Raw genomic sequence first — 14674 nt, forward strand, 5'->3', positions numbered from 1 at the left:
TGCCTCCTTTATTAAAGTTTGCATCCTTGTTTTCATAGCACTCCCTCTTCAGTCTTCCTTATTTCTGTAATCTCACCAGACCTGTAACCCTTCCTATCACTGTAATCTCCTCCTGTATCTAGATCCCTCTCTACTTCTGAACCTCCTTCAGCCCCGACAATACTTCCTATCTCTGTAACCTCCTCTGGTTCCTACACATCCCCCTGTCTCTGTATCTCCAGCATCTACATACCTCCATGCCTCTGTAATCTCCTGCAGGCCTGAAGCTCCTCCCTATTTCTGTTATCTCCTCCAGTATGTACAATCCATTATCTCTGTAACTTAATCCTGCTTGAAGTGAAATATTACCATGCACAGATGTCATAGAGTCATAGAGATGTACAGCAAGGGAACAGACCCTTCGGGCCAACCTGTCTATGCCAACCAGATATCCTGACCTAATCTAATCCCATTTCCCAGTACTTGGCCCATATCCCTCCAAACCCTTCCTATTCATATACCCATCCAGATGCCTTTTAAATGTTGTAATTGTACCATCCTTCACCACTTCCTCTGGCAGCTCATTCCATAGATACACCATCCTCTGTGTGAAAAAGTTGCCTCTTAGGTCCCTTTTATATCTTTCCCCTTTCACCCTAAACCTACGCCCTCTAGTTCTGCCCCTGCCCCTGGGAAAAGACTTTGTCTGTTTATCCTATCCATGCCCCTTGTAATTTTACAAACCTCTATATGGTCCTTCTGAATCTGCTGTGAGTATGAGAACTGGGCCGTAAGGCACATACACTGTAGGCAGATGTTGTGGGGAAAATCACCAGCCTTCGAGTCAGAGTCAGGGTTCAACCACAGGGTTTATTGTACAAGGAAATACTGGAGCTCCGGGTAGAGAAACACCAACAGCACAGTGGTCAGCTGCGACTCTTCTCTCGGCCTGGAGCACATGTCAAGATACTTTTATACATTTTGTGATAAAATAGGTCAGTGATGTGGTTATTGTCTCTGTAACAGTTTGTTTGTTGTAAACATTGCAGAATTGTTGATAGTTTCGGTGCAGTCATTGTCAGTTCCAACATAGCATTTGTTAATTTAAGCGCGGTCGTTGGCAATTTCAGTGTCGACATTGTCAGTTTCACTGTCTGCGCAGGAGTCTATTGCTGTTCCTGATTACTGCAGCCTTGGCTATTATCATCCTGTATTGAGTCCGTGACAGACTGTTAGCATTTCTATCAAAGGTGTTGGCTGGACCCAGACACTTTGGTGGGCAGTATACACTACTCATGTGAATTCTCTCCTCCACCCACCTTAAACTAATCAACTGCGTTGTGAGTGCATTGTGTTGGCATTCTGGTGGCCCTAGGTAGTGTCTGTGTTTGCTCTGCTGTCTCTCTCCATATTGTTGTCCGGCGGCCATCTTGTGTGTCAACTGGTCAACTTATGGCTCAGCGGCCATCTTGTGTGTCCATATGCCTAGTGTCACCCTGCCCCCTGCCATCTCCTACTTCACGGACATCGTTGACACTTTCATGTTGTACACAGAAAACGTAGTGTCAGAAATGAAGCTACGGTGAATGTTGCAGAGCTATGAGAAAGATCAACTCCTGACAGAAAGCCATAGGTATATTTGGAGCCATGAGCTGCCATTAAATACAAGAACAAAGAAGCAAGCAACAATTAAAATGCCAGTTAAAAGAAAATTACTGCAGCTTTTCCTCTCCATGCTGCTCTTTAAATGAACGCGAATGTGGAGAAAAACTGCATTTGTTTCCCTATACAATGGCAGGGTTATGAAATAGCTACAGATTTGTGAAGCCAGCCAGAGGAACCATGAGTTGAGAAGGAACTGTCTCAAAATGTATCCCACTCACAGAAAAGTTGAGAAAAAAAATTTGGCAGAAATTTTAAAAACTTTGAACCACTGGCATATTTTATTAATGAATGGTACATATTCATTGTCAGGGGATCAAACTGAAAAAAAAAATCTACTGATCGTTTCTGAATGTCATTAAGTCAGCTCACAGAATCCTGTGAATTCACATAATTTATAGACAATTTAATTAAAGATAGGATTGTGTGAGGTATAAGAGATGCTGCAGTCAGAGCACGTCTACTGAACAAGGAAAGAATTACAGCAGTTGACAAGTGCAGAAGTGTTGAGGTTGTGAACAGGCAGCTGGAGTACCTTCAAGGCAGGACAGGCCATGTGTTTCCACTTAATCATAGACACCACAGACAAAAAAAGCCCAGAACAATCAGAGGTAAAGGGCAGGGCACAAATACTACTGAGGACATCATGAAAAGGAGAAGAAGGCATGTCGGACTTGGGGAAAGTAGCCTCCCCATTGTAAGAAGCTGAATTAATTTGTGCACTTGTATCTAACAAAAGGCAGCCCGATAAGTAGGCACAAATAGCCATTGAACAGACATTGACTGAAGATTCTGATGAAATTCCACTTTACCATAGAGCAAGTTGTTTCAGAGTGGATGAAGTGTGGAGCTGGAAAAAGCACAGCAGATCAAGCAGCATCAGAGGAGAAGGCGAGTTGATGTTTCAGGTCAGAACCCTACAAGTTGACTCCCCTTCTCTGTGGAGAGGCTGAACAGGCTGGGGCTGTTTTCCCTGGAGTGTCGGAGGCTGAGGGGTGACCTTATAGAGGTTTATAAAATTATGAGGGGCATGGATAGGATAAATAGACAATGTCTTTTCCCTGGGGTCGGGGAGTCCAGAGCTAGAGGGCATAAGTTTAGGGTGAGAGGGGAAAGATATAAAAGAGTCCTAAGGGGCAACTTTTTCACACAGAGGGTGGTACGTATATGGAATGAGCTGCCAGAGGATGTGATGGAGGCTGGTACAATTACAACATTTAAGAAGCATTTGGATGGGTATATGAATAGGAAGGGTTTGGAGGGATATGGGCCGGGTGCTGGCAGGTGGGACTAGATTGGGTTGGGATATCTGATCAGCATGGACGGATTGGACTGAAGGGTCTGTTTCCATGCTGTACATCTCTATGACTCTATGACTTGCTGTGCTTTGTCCAGCTCCACACTGACTATCCAGTGCCTGCAGTTCTCACTTTCTCCAACAAGTTGTTTCAGTCAAGTTGATAGATGCAACATGATTTGTGATTGTTTGAATGGGGATTGCAGAAGAAGAACATAAGTCAGCATGAAGTGTCAGACACTGATGTGCTCTGTAACTTAATGTACTTCACAGACCAGCCTGAAGTGATGCAACATGGTGACCCAAAGACATAGCCCTTGAAAGTGATATTGATGGCACCATGCTTATGCCAGGAGGACACATTACTCTACAAGCCCATTGTGACAATATTAACAAAGGTCTGGAGTTCCAGATTGTAGAGAGCAAGCCATTGCCACTGTTTCAATTGCAGCAAGACTGTAGATTGGAGTACAAAACCTTCCTCCACCACAACAAGGGTAGAGTCCCTAGTCCTCACATTCCACCCCACTAACCTCCAATCCAACAGATCAACATGCACCACTTCCGCCACCTGCAGTCTGACCCCACAACCAAAATGATATTTCTCTCCCCATCCCCATCCACATTTTGCAGGGACCATTCCCTCCACAGCTCCCTCGATGTGTCCACACTCCCCACCAATCCCTCCTCCACACCCAAAACCTTCCCCTGTGGCCACAGGAGGTGCAATTCCTGCCCCCACACCTCCCCTCTCACTTCCACCCAAAGCCTCAAAGAATCATTCCAGGTCCAGCAGAGATTCGCGTGCGTTTCCTCTAACCTGATTTATTGCATTCATTGCTCCCAGTGTGGTCTCCTCTACATAGAGGGCCAAAGGGCCTGTTCTGCGCTGTATTGTTCTATGTTCTATGGTGCTAATTTATCTGAACTCAATGTCCTCAGAAAGTAATACTGTCTCATATACCTCAATGAGCTTCACTTATTTTTCCAAGTTGCAAACACACTCTTGCACTTTGCTTTCCCTTGTTAAAGCCAATGTCCATTTTCCTCCATTCACAGTCTAAAAATGGAAAGATGTGATATTTATGATTCAAATCTTTGACTCAGATTTTCAATAGCACTGAACCTTGATGTATCCCACAATTTACAGCTTGACAACCCATTTATTTTGACTCCCCATTGTGTTTGTTAATCAGTTCTCAATCCATGTCAGTACATTACCCCAATCACATGTGCTCTACTGTTATTTAATAAGCTTATTTAGACTCATAGAGTCATAGAGATGTACAGCGCCAAAACAGACCCTTTGGTCCAACTCGTCCATGCCAACCAGATATCCCAACCCAATCTAGTGCTGCCTGCCAGCACCTGGCCCATTTCCCTCCAAACCCTTCCTATTCATATACCCATCCAGATCCTTTTAAATGTTGCAATTGTACCAGCCTCCATCACATCCTCTGGGCATACACGTACCACCCTCTGCGTGAAAAAGTTGCCCCTTAGGTCTCTTTTATGTCTTTCCCCTCTCACCCTAAACCTATGCCCTCTAGCTATGGACTCCCCCACCTCAGGGAAAAGACCTTGTCTATTTATCCTATCCATGCCCCTCATAATTTTATTCAGCCTCTCCCTATAGCTCCAATCCTCCAACCCTGGCAACATCCTTGTAAATCTTTTCTGAACCCTTTCAAGTTTCACAACATCCTTCCGATAGGAAGGAGACCAGAACTACATGAGATATTTCATGCACCTTTACAAATCTTTCTTAAATTCCTTATGTACTACATCTATTGTCTCCCCTTATATATTCTACTAGCTGTATCCTCAAAAATCTTCAAAAGGTTAGGCAAATATGATTTTCCTTTCAAAATTCATTTTGACTCTGCCAATCCAAGCATCCTAACTATCCTGTTGTGTCATTCTTTACTGTAGATCTTAGCATTACCAGATGACAGATGTTAGGCTAACAAATCTGTATTTCCCATTTTCCTTCCCACTCCTTTCATTAATAGTGGGGTTGAAACAAGGTGAGATTGAAACATGAATGTAAAATAATGAAGAGTAGATAATCAGAAAGTAAAAACTTCTATCGGCATGTAAAAGGAAAACATTAGCAAAAGCAAATGTGGGTTAATTGTGGGAGAGTTTATAATAAGTATTACTTTGTCTCTGTCCTCTCAAAGAAAGGCATAGATCTTCCTAAGATAATTGTGATCCAAATCTTAGCCAAAAGGATTCCTCAAACCTTTTGCCCAGGTATTCTTCCCTTGAGTGACAGACAAAAAAACCAGGAGTCGACTCAGACTTTAATTAAACAAACTCTTCTTTATTGAATTCTTTAGGTATCAATGCTCAATATAAAACATACATTCATTGCAACATTTATTTCATAGCGCTTAAATTCAACTTGAATTCACTTCATTTAACTTCACTTTACCTTACATTAACTTAACTCACATTTAATTCTACCTGTAGCTTTAGTTGTATAAGTTTGGCTTGAAACAAATGCTACACCAAATTGAGTAAAGTGGCCAACTTTGCTCATGGTGTAGATCTTGCCTCATGTTTCTTTGTCTTCTCTGAAGATTTGCCTTCCTCGAAGACTTCAGGGCATGTGCTTCTCAAATGTTGGTCTTGAATGGGCACTCCTGCAAAATCCTTTGTGCTGTTAACTTTTATCCCAGAGTGTATTCATTTTCCAGAAACTTCTCTGGAACTCATCCAATGAGCTGACCAAACCTGAACACAACATTTGATCCCAGCCAATGGAGTTTGCTGGTAAACAACTCACAAATGTTGACACCAAGTTGTAAGCAGTCATGTCCCATGGTCATTATAAGGCAATACAGTGCCAGTATCTGGCAGACTATTATAAAACCTCCCTTATTTTGTCAAGGGACACAGGAGGTCACAACTTATAGGTTCCAACATGTCCTTGCTGCAGTTTTCACCTAGGTCAGAGTTTAAACTAGTTTGACTAAAGTCCCCAGCATACTTGGCTGTAGTGCTTAACCAGTCTTGTGGCCCCACAAGGATCCAGTGAGAACGGGAACAGGTAGACATTAATGTTAATGAAAAGTAGTATTGAAGAAATCAATGGGATTAAAAGTTGACTAAACCCTAGGATCTAATAACCGTCACCCTAGAATGTTGAAAGAGATGATTACAGATATAGTGGAACCATTGGTAACCACCTTGCATAATTCTATTAATTCTTCAATGGTGCCCACAGATTGGAAGACTCCAAATGTAATCCCAGCTCCATGTTATTTTACATTCATATTTCATTCTCACCTTGTTTAAACCCTAATATTAATGAAAGGAGAGAGAAAACAGGGAACTACAGACCTGTTAGCCTGTCATCAGTTATAGGTAGAATACTAGAATTTATTAGAAACAATGTGATTACTAGGTGTTTAAAAATTAACTGTCTGATTGGGCAGAGTGAATCCTTCTTCTATAAAGGGGAAACCACGTTTGATAAACGTGATTGAGTTTTTTTGAGGATGTTTGTAGCAGCGTGAATAAGATGGACAGTGGACCTGATGTATTTTAATTTTCAGAAGTCTTTTGTTAAAGTGCCACACAGGAGGTTGGTGAACAACATTAAAACGGATGCCGCTGGAGATTCAAGATGGCGGCAGTCTGAAAAGTCTGCTGTGTTGGGTTGTGTGCCATACCCCGGGCAGGGTGGGCTCCTACCTCAACCCCCCACCCCCACATTAGCCACCCCTGAGGAAGACTTTTAGTATAAAGCAGGTACAGCACCTAAATTAGGATTTGGAGGCTCTGGATATGAAACGAAGACGTCCAAAGGAAGGAGAGCTAGGGGAGTGCAGCAGGCAGAGCACTCCCCTGCTGTGTTGGGTGCACCCGCAGCTGTTGCCTCAACTCCCATGGCAGCGCCTTTAAGTTCAGTGGAGCAGCAGCATCTACTCGGGGAGTTCGCAAAACTCCATGAAAAAATCAAAAAAGCACTGGAGCCGATTACTGCCACACTGACAAAGGATAAGCAAGAGATCCGGGCGTTGGATCGGCACGTGGAAGCAGTCAAGCAAAGGACTGCGGCCTCGGAGACCCCGATGGTGAGGTCTGAGGGGCGGCTCCGAACCTTGGAAGGCCAGGTTCGGGCCTTGCTGGAACAAGTAGACGACCTCGAAAATTGAGGTCGGAGAAAAAATTTACAGGTCGCAGTTCTTCCGGAGAGTGAGGAGGGTGAGAATCTGGCTGAATTTCTTGAGAGGTGGCTCCTGGATTTGCTGGGGCTGGAGATTGTGTTGGGCTGGTTGAGTGTGGAGTGGGCCCAACAGATCGCGATACACAGGTCCGGGTCAGATTTGCACCCCACCCCGCCCAGTCCTAGTGCGACTCCAGCACTATAAAGAAAAGCAGTTAATAATAGAAACGTCCAGAAGACTGGGAAGAGATCCAAAGGGCTTTGGTATATAAAGGTTCAAGGATAATGATTTTGCAAGACTTTTCTTGGGCCATAATTAAGAAAAGGAAGACTTTTGATGATGTAAAGAAAAAAATTAAGAGACTTGAATATTCAGTATTCTCTGAGGTACCTGACAATGCTACAGTTTAATTATGGGGGGGGGGGGGGGGGGGTCTGTCTACAACTTTGACTTGGCAGATAAAGCAAAGAATTTTTTAACTCTCTGAAATAATAGATTTGACCGAGGGGGAAAGAGAAAAAGATGTGTGCGGACAATGGCATAATCTTTTTTTTTATCTTCTCTTTCTTCGTTCTTTTCCCTTTTGTGGTCTCTTGCCTTATAGATGTGGTAGTGCTTTGGTGTAAAATCTGGTTTGTTTCATATTATATCTGTTTGGTAGTCATCTGTTGTTTTACTGTTCTGTTTTTCTGGGCGAAGGGTGGTTACTTCTTTGACGTAAAGACATGTGAGGTTGTGATATAGAGGGGGAGGGGAGGGCGTCCATTGTTAACTTGCAGGAGCATAAATAACATGTCTTTTTCATTGGCTGTGTTTGGGGGTGTGGCCTTAACTGGAAGGTGCCAGGGTGGCTGTAAGGTTGGGAGTGAATGCCCCCTATGGGTGAGAGGGGAGATCGCAGGCTATAGTAGGCAGTCATGGCTAGTGATCTGTTCAGATGGTGCACCTGGAAAATAAAGGGGAGCCACTCCCCCATTAATAGAAGAAAGGTGCTTTCAAACTTAGGAAAGAAAGCGTTGACATTGCGCTGTTGCAAGAGACACATTTCACCAATAAGGAACATCTGAAGTTACAGCATAGAGTCATAGAGATGTACAGCATAGAAACAGATCCCTCGGTCCAACCCGTCCATGCCAACCAGATATCCCAACCCAATCTAGGCCCATTTGCCAGCACCTGGCCCATATGCAAGAAAATCCTTCCTATTCATATACCCATCCAGGTGCCTTTTAACTGTTTCAATTGTACCAGCCTCCAATACTTCCTCTGGCAGCTCATTACATACACGTACCACCCTCTGCATGAAACGTTTGCCCCTTAGGTCCCTTTTATATCTTTCCCCTCTCACCCTGAGCCTATGCCCTCTAGTTATGGACTCCCCCACCCCAAGGAAAAGACTTTGTCTATTTATCCTATCTGTGCCCCTCATGACCAGACAGGTTTCATCAAGAGCTGCAGCTCCTCCAACAACATCAGATGGTGTTGAATATAGTGCAGATATGTCAGCAGAGATTGATTCTGGGCTGGGTGCTCTCCCTGGATGCAGAAACGGCTTTTGTTCAGGTGGAATGGTCGTATCTCTTTGCTGTTCGAGATTGTTTTGTCTGAGAGGGGCCTTTGCCAGATGGGTGGCAGTGTTACGTAGTGATCCCAAGGTGGCAGTTATCATGAATGGGGTCAAATCGAGCAACTTTAGTGTGGGGAGGGGCAGCCGACAGGGGTGTCCCCTGTCGCCGCTGCTGTTTACTTTGGTCACTGAACTGTTGGCCAAGGCCATCCGAAAGGACCCTGAAATAGGTGGGAATTGGGGAACACAAAATTACTCTTTATGCGGATATGTCCTTCTGTTTTTGGCTAATCCGGCAAAGTCTATACCTAGCTAAAACAAAAAGTTAACTTCATACATGCACAGAAATTAATGCTTCTGTGTAGCACAATTAAAAAGGATCAGTAAAGTATGTGATAAAATCCCTTTTGGTATATTTCTGAACATTTGGTAGTATGCGATGAGGTGCTGTGGAGCTATTTAATATTGATAGGTTACTAATGGGACTAGATTGGGTTGGGATATCCGGTCGGCATGGACGGGTTGGACCGAAGGGTCTGTTTCCATGCTGTACATCTCTGTGACTCTATCAAGCCATACTGACCTTGAGTCCTTACGCACCCATTCACCCATACATGACAGCAGTATGCCTGTTTGGTATCTCTTCAGATCTGGGAGTTCCACCCCTTCATATCCTGCGGAAGTTGCACCTTGGTAAATTTAATTAGGGGGCACCTCCTGCACCAAATAAATGATCCAAGCCCACTGACAAATCTCCACAGCACCTGTTTGGGTAATGACAACAGGAGCATCCTCATGGGATATAATAACCAAGGAAGAACATCCATTTTAATCAAGGTTATATGGCCTAGCGTGATATGAGTTCAGCTAGCTGGACGGCAGGTGTTGAAGACAACAAACACGCTGGTCTCCTGAACTTTTCCAATCGTAACTTCATATTGTCTCCAGCCAGAACATAAGCAAGTGGGTTAATGATGCTGTTCAAACTGGCCATGACCCTGGCCACTTGGTAACCCAGATAAATATTTTTGAATGCACTGGCCCTGGAGTTGGAAATACCTCGAGATCAGGTTGGCGTTTCTCAGGACATGGTAAGGAGCGAAGCAAAGGGATAACAAGAAAGTGACAATCAGCATGAGCTGAAGGCAGCTATCTGGCAAGCCTTGCTCCACGTTCTTACTGTGGATCAGAACATCACAACGGGGCTGTAACAGCCAACAATGATGGGGAAAGGGAGGAAGAAAGTGATCACAGCCATGTACTCCCGCGTCTCCCTTATCGTAACACCGTCGTAGCGTTCAGTGCCATTGAGATCGGCCTTGGTTAAATTTGGATCGGCCAAGGTTTGGGCTAGAACCAGCCCTCGGACCAGAACGCTGATGAGCAGTGAGTGGTGGCGATTCCAGCTGCCCAGCACCTTCATGGGGTGTACTGTGCCCAGGTACCGTTGCACACTGATACAAGTGAGGAATCCAAGCCTCGCAGGTGAGATGTCCCCTCATCAACTTACTGTTGATGGATAAGATGAGATCTGTGGCTGAGCACTGTGAGAGCCCGATTGGCATAAATCAGGTGAAAACATGGAGGATAATGTGGCAGGGTGAGGGCAATTTGCTTAAGGCTTCGCTGTTTACCCCATTTGGGGGAGCCCCAGGGGTCAATGGACTCCAGCTTCAGAGCATGGAAGGGTAAGGGAATCTCCTGACTGGGAGATTTATTCGAGGGAGAGATCTTGATGTCTTTCAACCAATTAAGTCAGAAATATAGAATTCCTAATAGGGACCTTTTCCGATACTTCCAGGTTAGGGATCATAGACAGAAGAAGACTACACCCTTCGCCCAGCCCTACAAGTCAGTTATAGAGAGGAGTACTTTGATGTGGGAGCGCTCTCTTGGTTAGTACCATATATTACCTACAGAGAGGGAATGCCTTGGGGGATATGGAGAGACTCCAGGGATCTGGAATCAGGAGTTAGGGGGAAGAAATCTCATTGGAAGCATGGGAGGATATATAGGGGAAATGTAAAGGAAATTTCTATGTGCAATAAGGCATAAGCGATGCAATTCAAGATCCTTCACAGGGCCCATATGGCGCCAGAGAGGTTAGCAAAGTTTAACAGGACACCCCCCACCCAGATCTTCTCCGAAATGCCCCGAATATAAAATCAGCATAGGCACCCTCACACATTGCTTTTGGTCCTGTTACAAGATTTGCAGATACTGGGCTGCCATAGTGAATGAGCTGGAGAAGATCCTGGGGAATTGAAGTTAAGGAGGATCCGGTATCCCTTCTTTTGGGATTACCGAATCTGTCCTCTCTGGATGAGCACAGGAGAGGTTATTTAACATTCTTACACACTGTGTGGGGAAGAACATTGCAATGAATTGGATGTTAGAAAATCCTCCAGGTCTTGTGGGGTGACGCACACTTGTGATGGTGCACCTCCCCCATGGTGCAGCATAGAACAGAAATGGCAGCATAGATACAGACCTATCGGTGGATCTGATTAGGGCTTTTATATATAGCTGCGAAGGCCGTATATGGTGGTCCGAGGGCCCCGGGGGTAGGGAAGGGGGGAGACCTAGTAAACGTGGGCATAATAACTGTTGCTCCCGTGGATGGGAGCTTCAGTGCAGGTGCGATAAGTGGAGCAATGCAATGTAGTGCAATGTAATGTAATTTAATTTTATTGGATTGTAATTTAGTTTAATACAATTTCATTTAATTTGAGTTTATTTTAATTTGGGGTGTTAAGTTAAGTAAATATGAGACGATTGTACCTTGAAGAGTAGTAGGCAGATTATTGTTAACGTTATGAAAATGTGATATTATATCTACTTTTCTGTACTTCTGTACTTTTATAACTTTTCGGTTCTTTTTGTAAAGGAGTATATATATATATAAATAAATGCATGACACTAGAGGTAAGATATGAGTAATGTTTGAGGATTGGTTAGTGGGCTGAAAGCAGAGAGATAGAATAAATGGTGGGCAGCACAGTGGCACAGTGGTTAGCACTGCTGCCTCACAGTGCCAGAGACCCGGGTTCAATTCTCGCCTCAGGCGACTGTGTGGATCTTGCACTTTCTTCTCATGTCTGCGTGGGTTTCCTCTGGGTGCTCTGGTTTCCTCCCACAGTCCAAAAATGTGCAGGTGAGGTGAATTGGCCATGCTAAATTTCCCGTAGTATTAGGTGAAGGGGTAAATGTAGGGGAATGAGTCCGGGTGTATTGCGCTTCGGTGGGTCGGTGTGGACTTGTTGGGCCGAAGGGCATGTTTCCACACTGTAAGTAATCTAATCACAAAAAAATGGATAATTGTCAGGCTGTGTCCGGTGGGGATTAGTAAGGATCAATGTTTAGGCCCCTGCACATCACAATCTACATCAATGTTTTGATGTGAGAACAATTGTATTATTTCCCAAGCATGTACATGAGGCAAAACTTGATGGGAATATGAGTTGTGAGCAAGACGTAAAGGCACAGCAGAGAGATGTAGTCGGTTTGAGTGAGTCGACAAGAGCCTGAGAGATAGAATATAGTGTTGACAAGTATGAAGTTGTCCCCTTTGATAGGAGGGTCAGCAGTGTAGAATATTTGTAAATTGGTGAGAGATTAGAAAGTGTTGACATCTAAAGGTATGCAGGTGTTCTCGTTAGTGAGTCACTGGAAGCTAACATACTGGTGCATCAATGGATATGGGAGTACTGCAGGAAAATGGCCATGATCTCAATGAATGGAGGAGCAGTCTGGATGGGCCAAATGGCCTACTCTTGCACCTTTTCACGTCCTTATTTCACAGCTAGAATGGATTTAATATAAAGTTAGTTTTGTGGGATTCAGTGGAAGCCCACAGGACAAGCAAGGGTTAAATTAGACTTGATTAGACCAGGGTTGAGTCCTCAGCAGTTACTTTCAGGGCAAGAACAGTGGCCTTGTATTGCTAACTGGGGAAGTGGTCATAGAGGGAATGGGGGATCTTTAAAATGATTGAAGCACTTAGGCAAACAGCAAGGGGTAACTGCAGAGATCAGTTTCAAATGCCCTTGCTATAGAAATTGACATTGCTTTGGAATTCTGGATTAGTGGTGCTGGAAGAGCACAGCAGTTCAGGCAGCCTCCAAGGAGCAGCGAAATCGATGTTTTGGGCAAAAGCCCTTCTTTGCCCGAAACGTCGATTTCACTGCTCCTTGGATGCTGCCTGAACTGCTGTGCTCTTCCAGCACCATTAATCCAGAATCTGGTTTCCAGCATCTGCAGTCATTGTTTTTACCTCATTGCTTTAGAATTGACATTCCTATAGAAATTAACTTTGCGAGAGAAATTGACATTGTGAGAGACTTGACAAATACAGTTACACCCAAACCACAGAAACCACAAGAGTATAAGAATGTGAGCCATGATCCAACAGAGAAATCTGCCTTTTAACATCAGAGGAAGGGTCCTGGGGAAGGGTTACACCTGAAACGTCAAATTATCCACCTCCTGGTGCTGCCTGCCTTGCTGTGTTGCCCCAGCCTCCTGCCTGTCCCTCCTGATGCTGCCTGGCTTGCTGTGTTCTCCTAGCCTCCTGCTTGTCCCTCCTGATGCTGCCTGGCTTGCTGCATTTTTCCAGCCTCCTGCCTGTTCCTCCTGATGCTGCCTGGCTTGCTGTGTTCTCCTAGCTTCCTGCTTGTCCCTCCTGATGCTGCCTGGCTTGCTGTATTCTTCCAGTCTCCTGCCTGTCCAACCTGATGCTGCCTGGCTTTCTGTGATCTTCCAGCCTCCTGCCCGTCCCTCCTGGTGCTGCCTGGCTTGCTGTGTTCTTCCAGCCTCCTGCCTGGGGCTATTTCAGATCCTAGCATTTGCAGTTTTTTTTGTCTTTTAACATCTAAGCAGCAGCCTTGCACCATCAATGTAGTTGTCTCGTTTTTGCAATTGTACCATCCATGTAACTGCCACACTTCTGCAATAAAGAATACATTGTGTAGTTCCCGTCCCCGGTTTTTCCTATTCCCAGGGGAAACGAGTACCGAACAGTAACTTTAACTGCAAACTTCACGTCAGTGGGAAAACTGAGTTAGTCTTTTTACATTAACTGTTAGACCTGGTGTATTTGACCCCGCAGTGAAATCAAGCATTTGAATAATCATCTGACAATACTGAATGGGATGTGTTGGCCATGATCAAAATGAGGCAGTAGAGGGAACTGCAGATGCTAGAGATTAGGGTCAAGATTAGAGTGGGGCTGCCTGACCTGCTGTGCCTTTGCAGCACCACTCTAATCTTGACCAGGATCAAAATGAGTCTTTTCGTCTATTGCAAGTGTCAGTCCCGAAATCTCCACTGACACCATTAAGGTGAAGTGTATAAACGTCCTCATCAGTGACCCTTCCCTCTGTGTGGTGTGTTGTTAAATTTTTCCATTGATCGGCAGTTTTCATGTTTATACACAAAAGATTTTGATAAGATCTGGTCATTGGACGGGGCTAATCTGGCGTAGAATGTTGTCATTTTTTTTGGTGAAAACTGATTATTTTACCTTTGGTATCTATAGTGGCAAAAGAGAAACTAGGTCCCTATTATAGAAAGTGATGCTTGTAGATGGGCTGTGCAGATGAGGGTTTATTAACAATTTGACCTGAGGAGGCTGGTACAATTACAGCATTTAAAAGGCATCTTGATGGGTATATGAATAGGCCGGGTGCTGGCAGGTGGGACTAGATTAGGTTGGGATATCAGGTTGGCATGGAGGAGTTGGACCGAAAGGTCTGTTTCCATGCTGTACATTTATGACTCCATGCCAACGCAGTTTTAAAAAAAACTATGCTGGCCACACCCTGACGTTCTGGCTGGGAATTCATTCTGACGTTACTATCGTTCTTTGTGTGTGAACAGGAAGGCACAGTCTGTTTGGCATCACGTTTGAGTTCTCAATATCCATTTACTTGCCACCAAATACAATATTACAATGATATAATTTAAGATGGAAATTGGCTGATATAAAGGAAA

The 14674-nt window shown here is 44.3% G+C and overlaps 1 protein-coding gene and 1 pseudogene across 2 annotated transcripts in view; one reads left to right on the plus strand and one right to left on the minus strand.

Annotated features, from left to right (window-relative positions):
- Positions 1-14674, plus strand: part of LOC122544207 (uncharacterized) — a 62278-nt gene that overhangs the window by 13131 nt on the left and 34473 nt on the right. The window lies entirely within an intron of this gene.
- On the minus strand, positions 9531-12961 carry LOC148139350 (P2Y purinoceptor 1-like; annotated as a pseudogene).

The sequence above is a fragment of the Chiloscyllium plagiosum genome, unplaced genomic scaffold (assembly GCF_037043375.1).
Source record: "Chiloscyllium plagiosum isolate Xiang-an unplaced genomic scaffold, Cpla_swu_hap1 HiC_scaffold_38, whole genome shotgun sequence".
NCBI lineage: Eukaryota > Metazoa > Chordata > Chondrichthyes > Orectolobiformes > Hemiscylliidae > Chiloscyllium > Chiloscyllium plagiosum.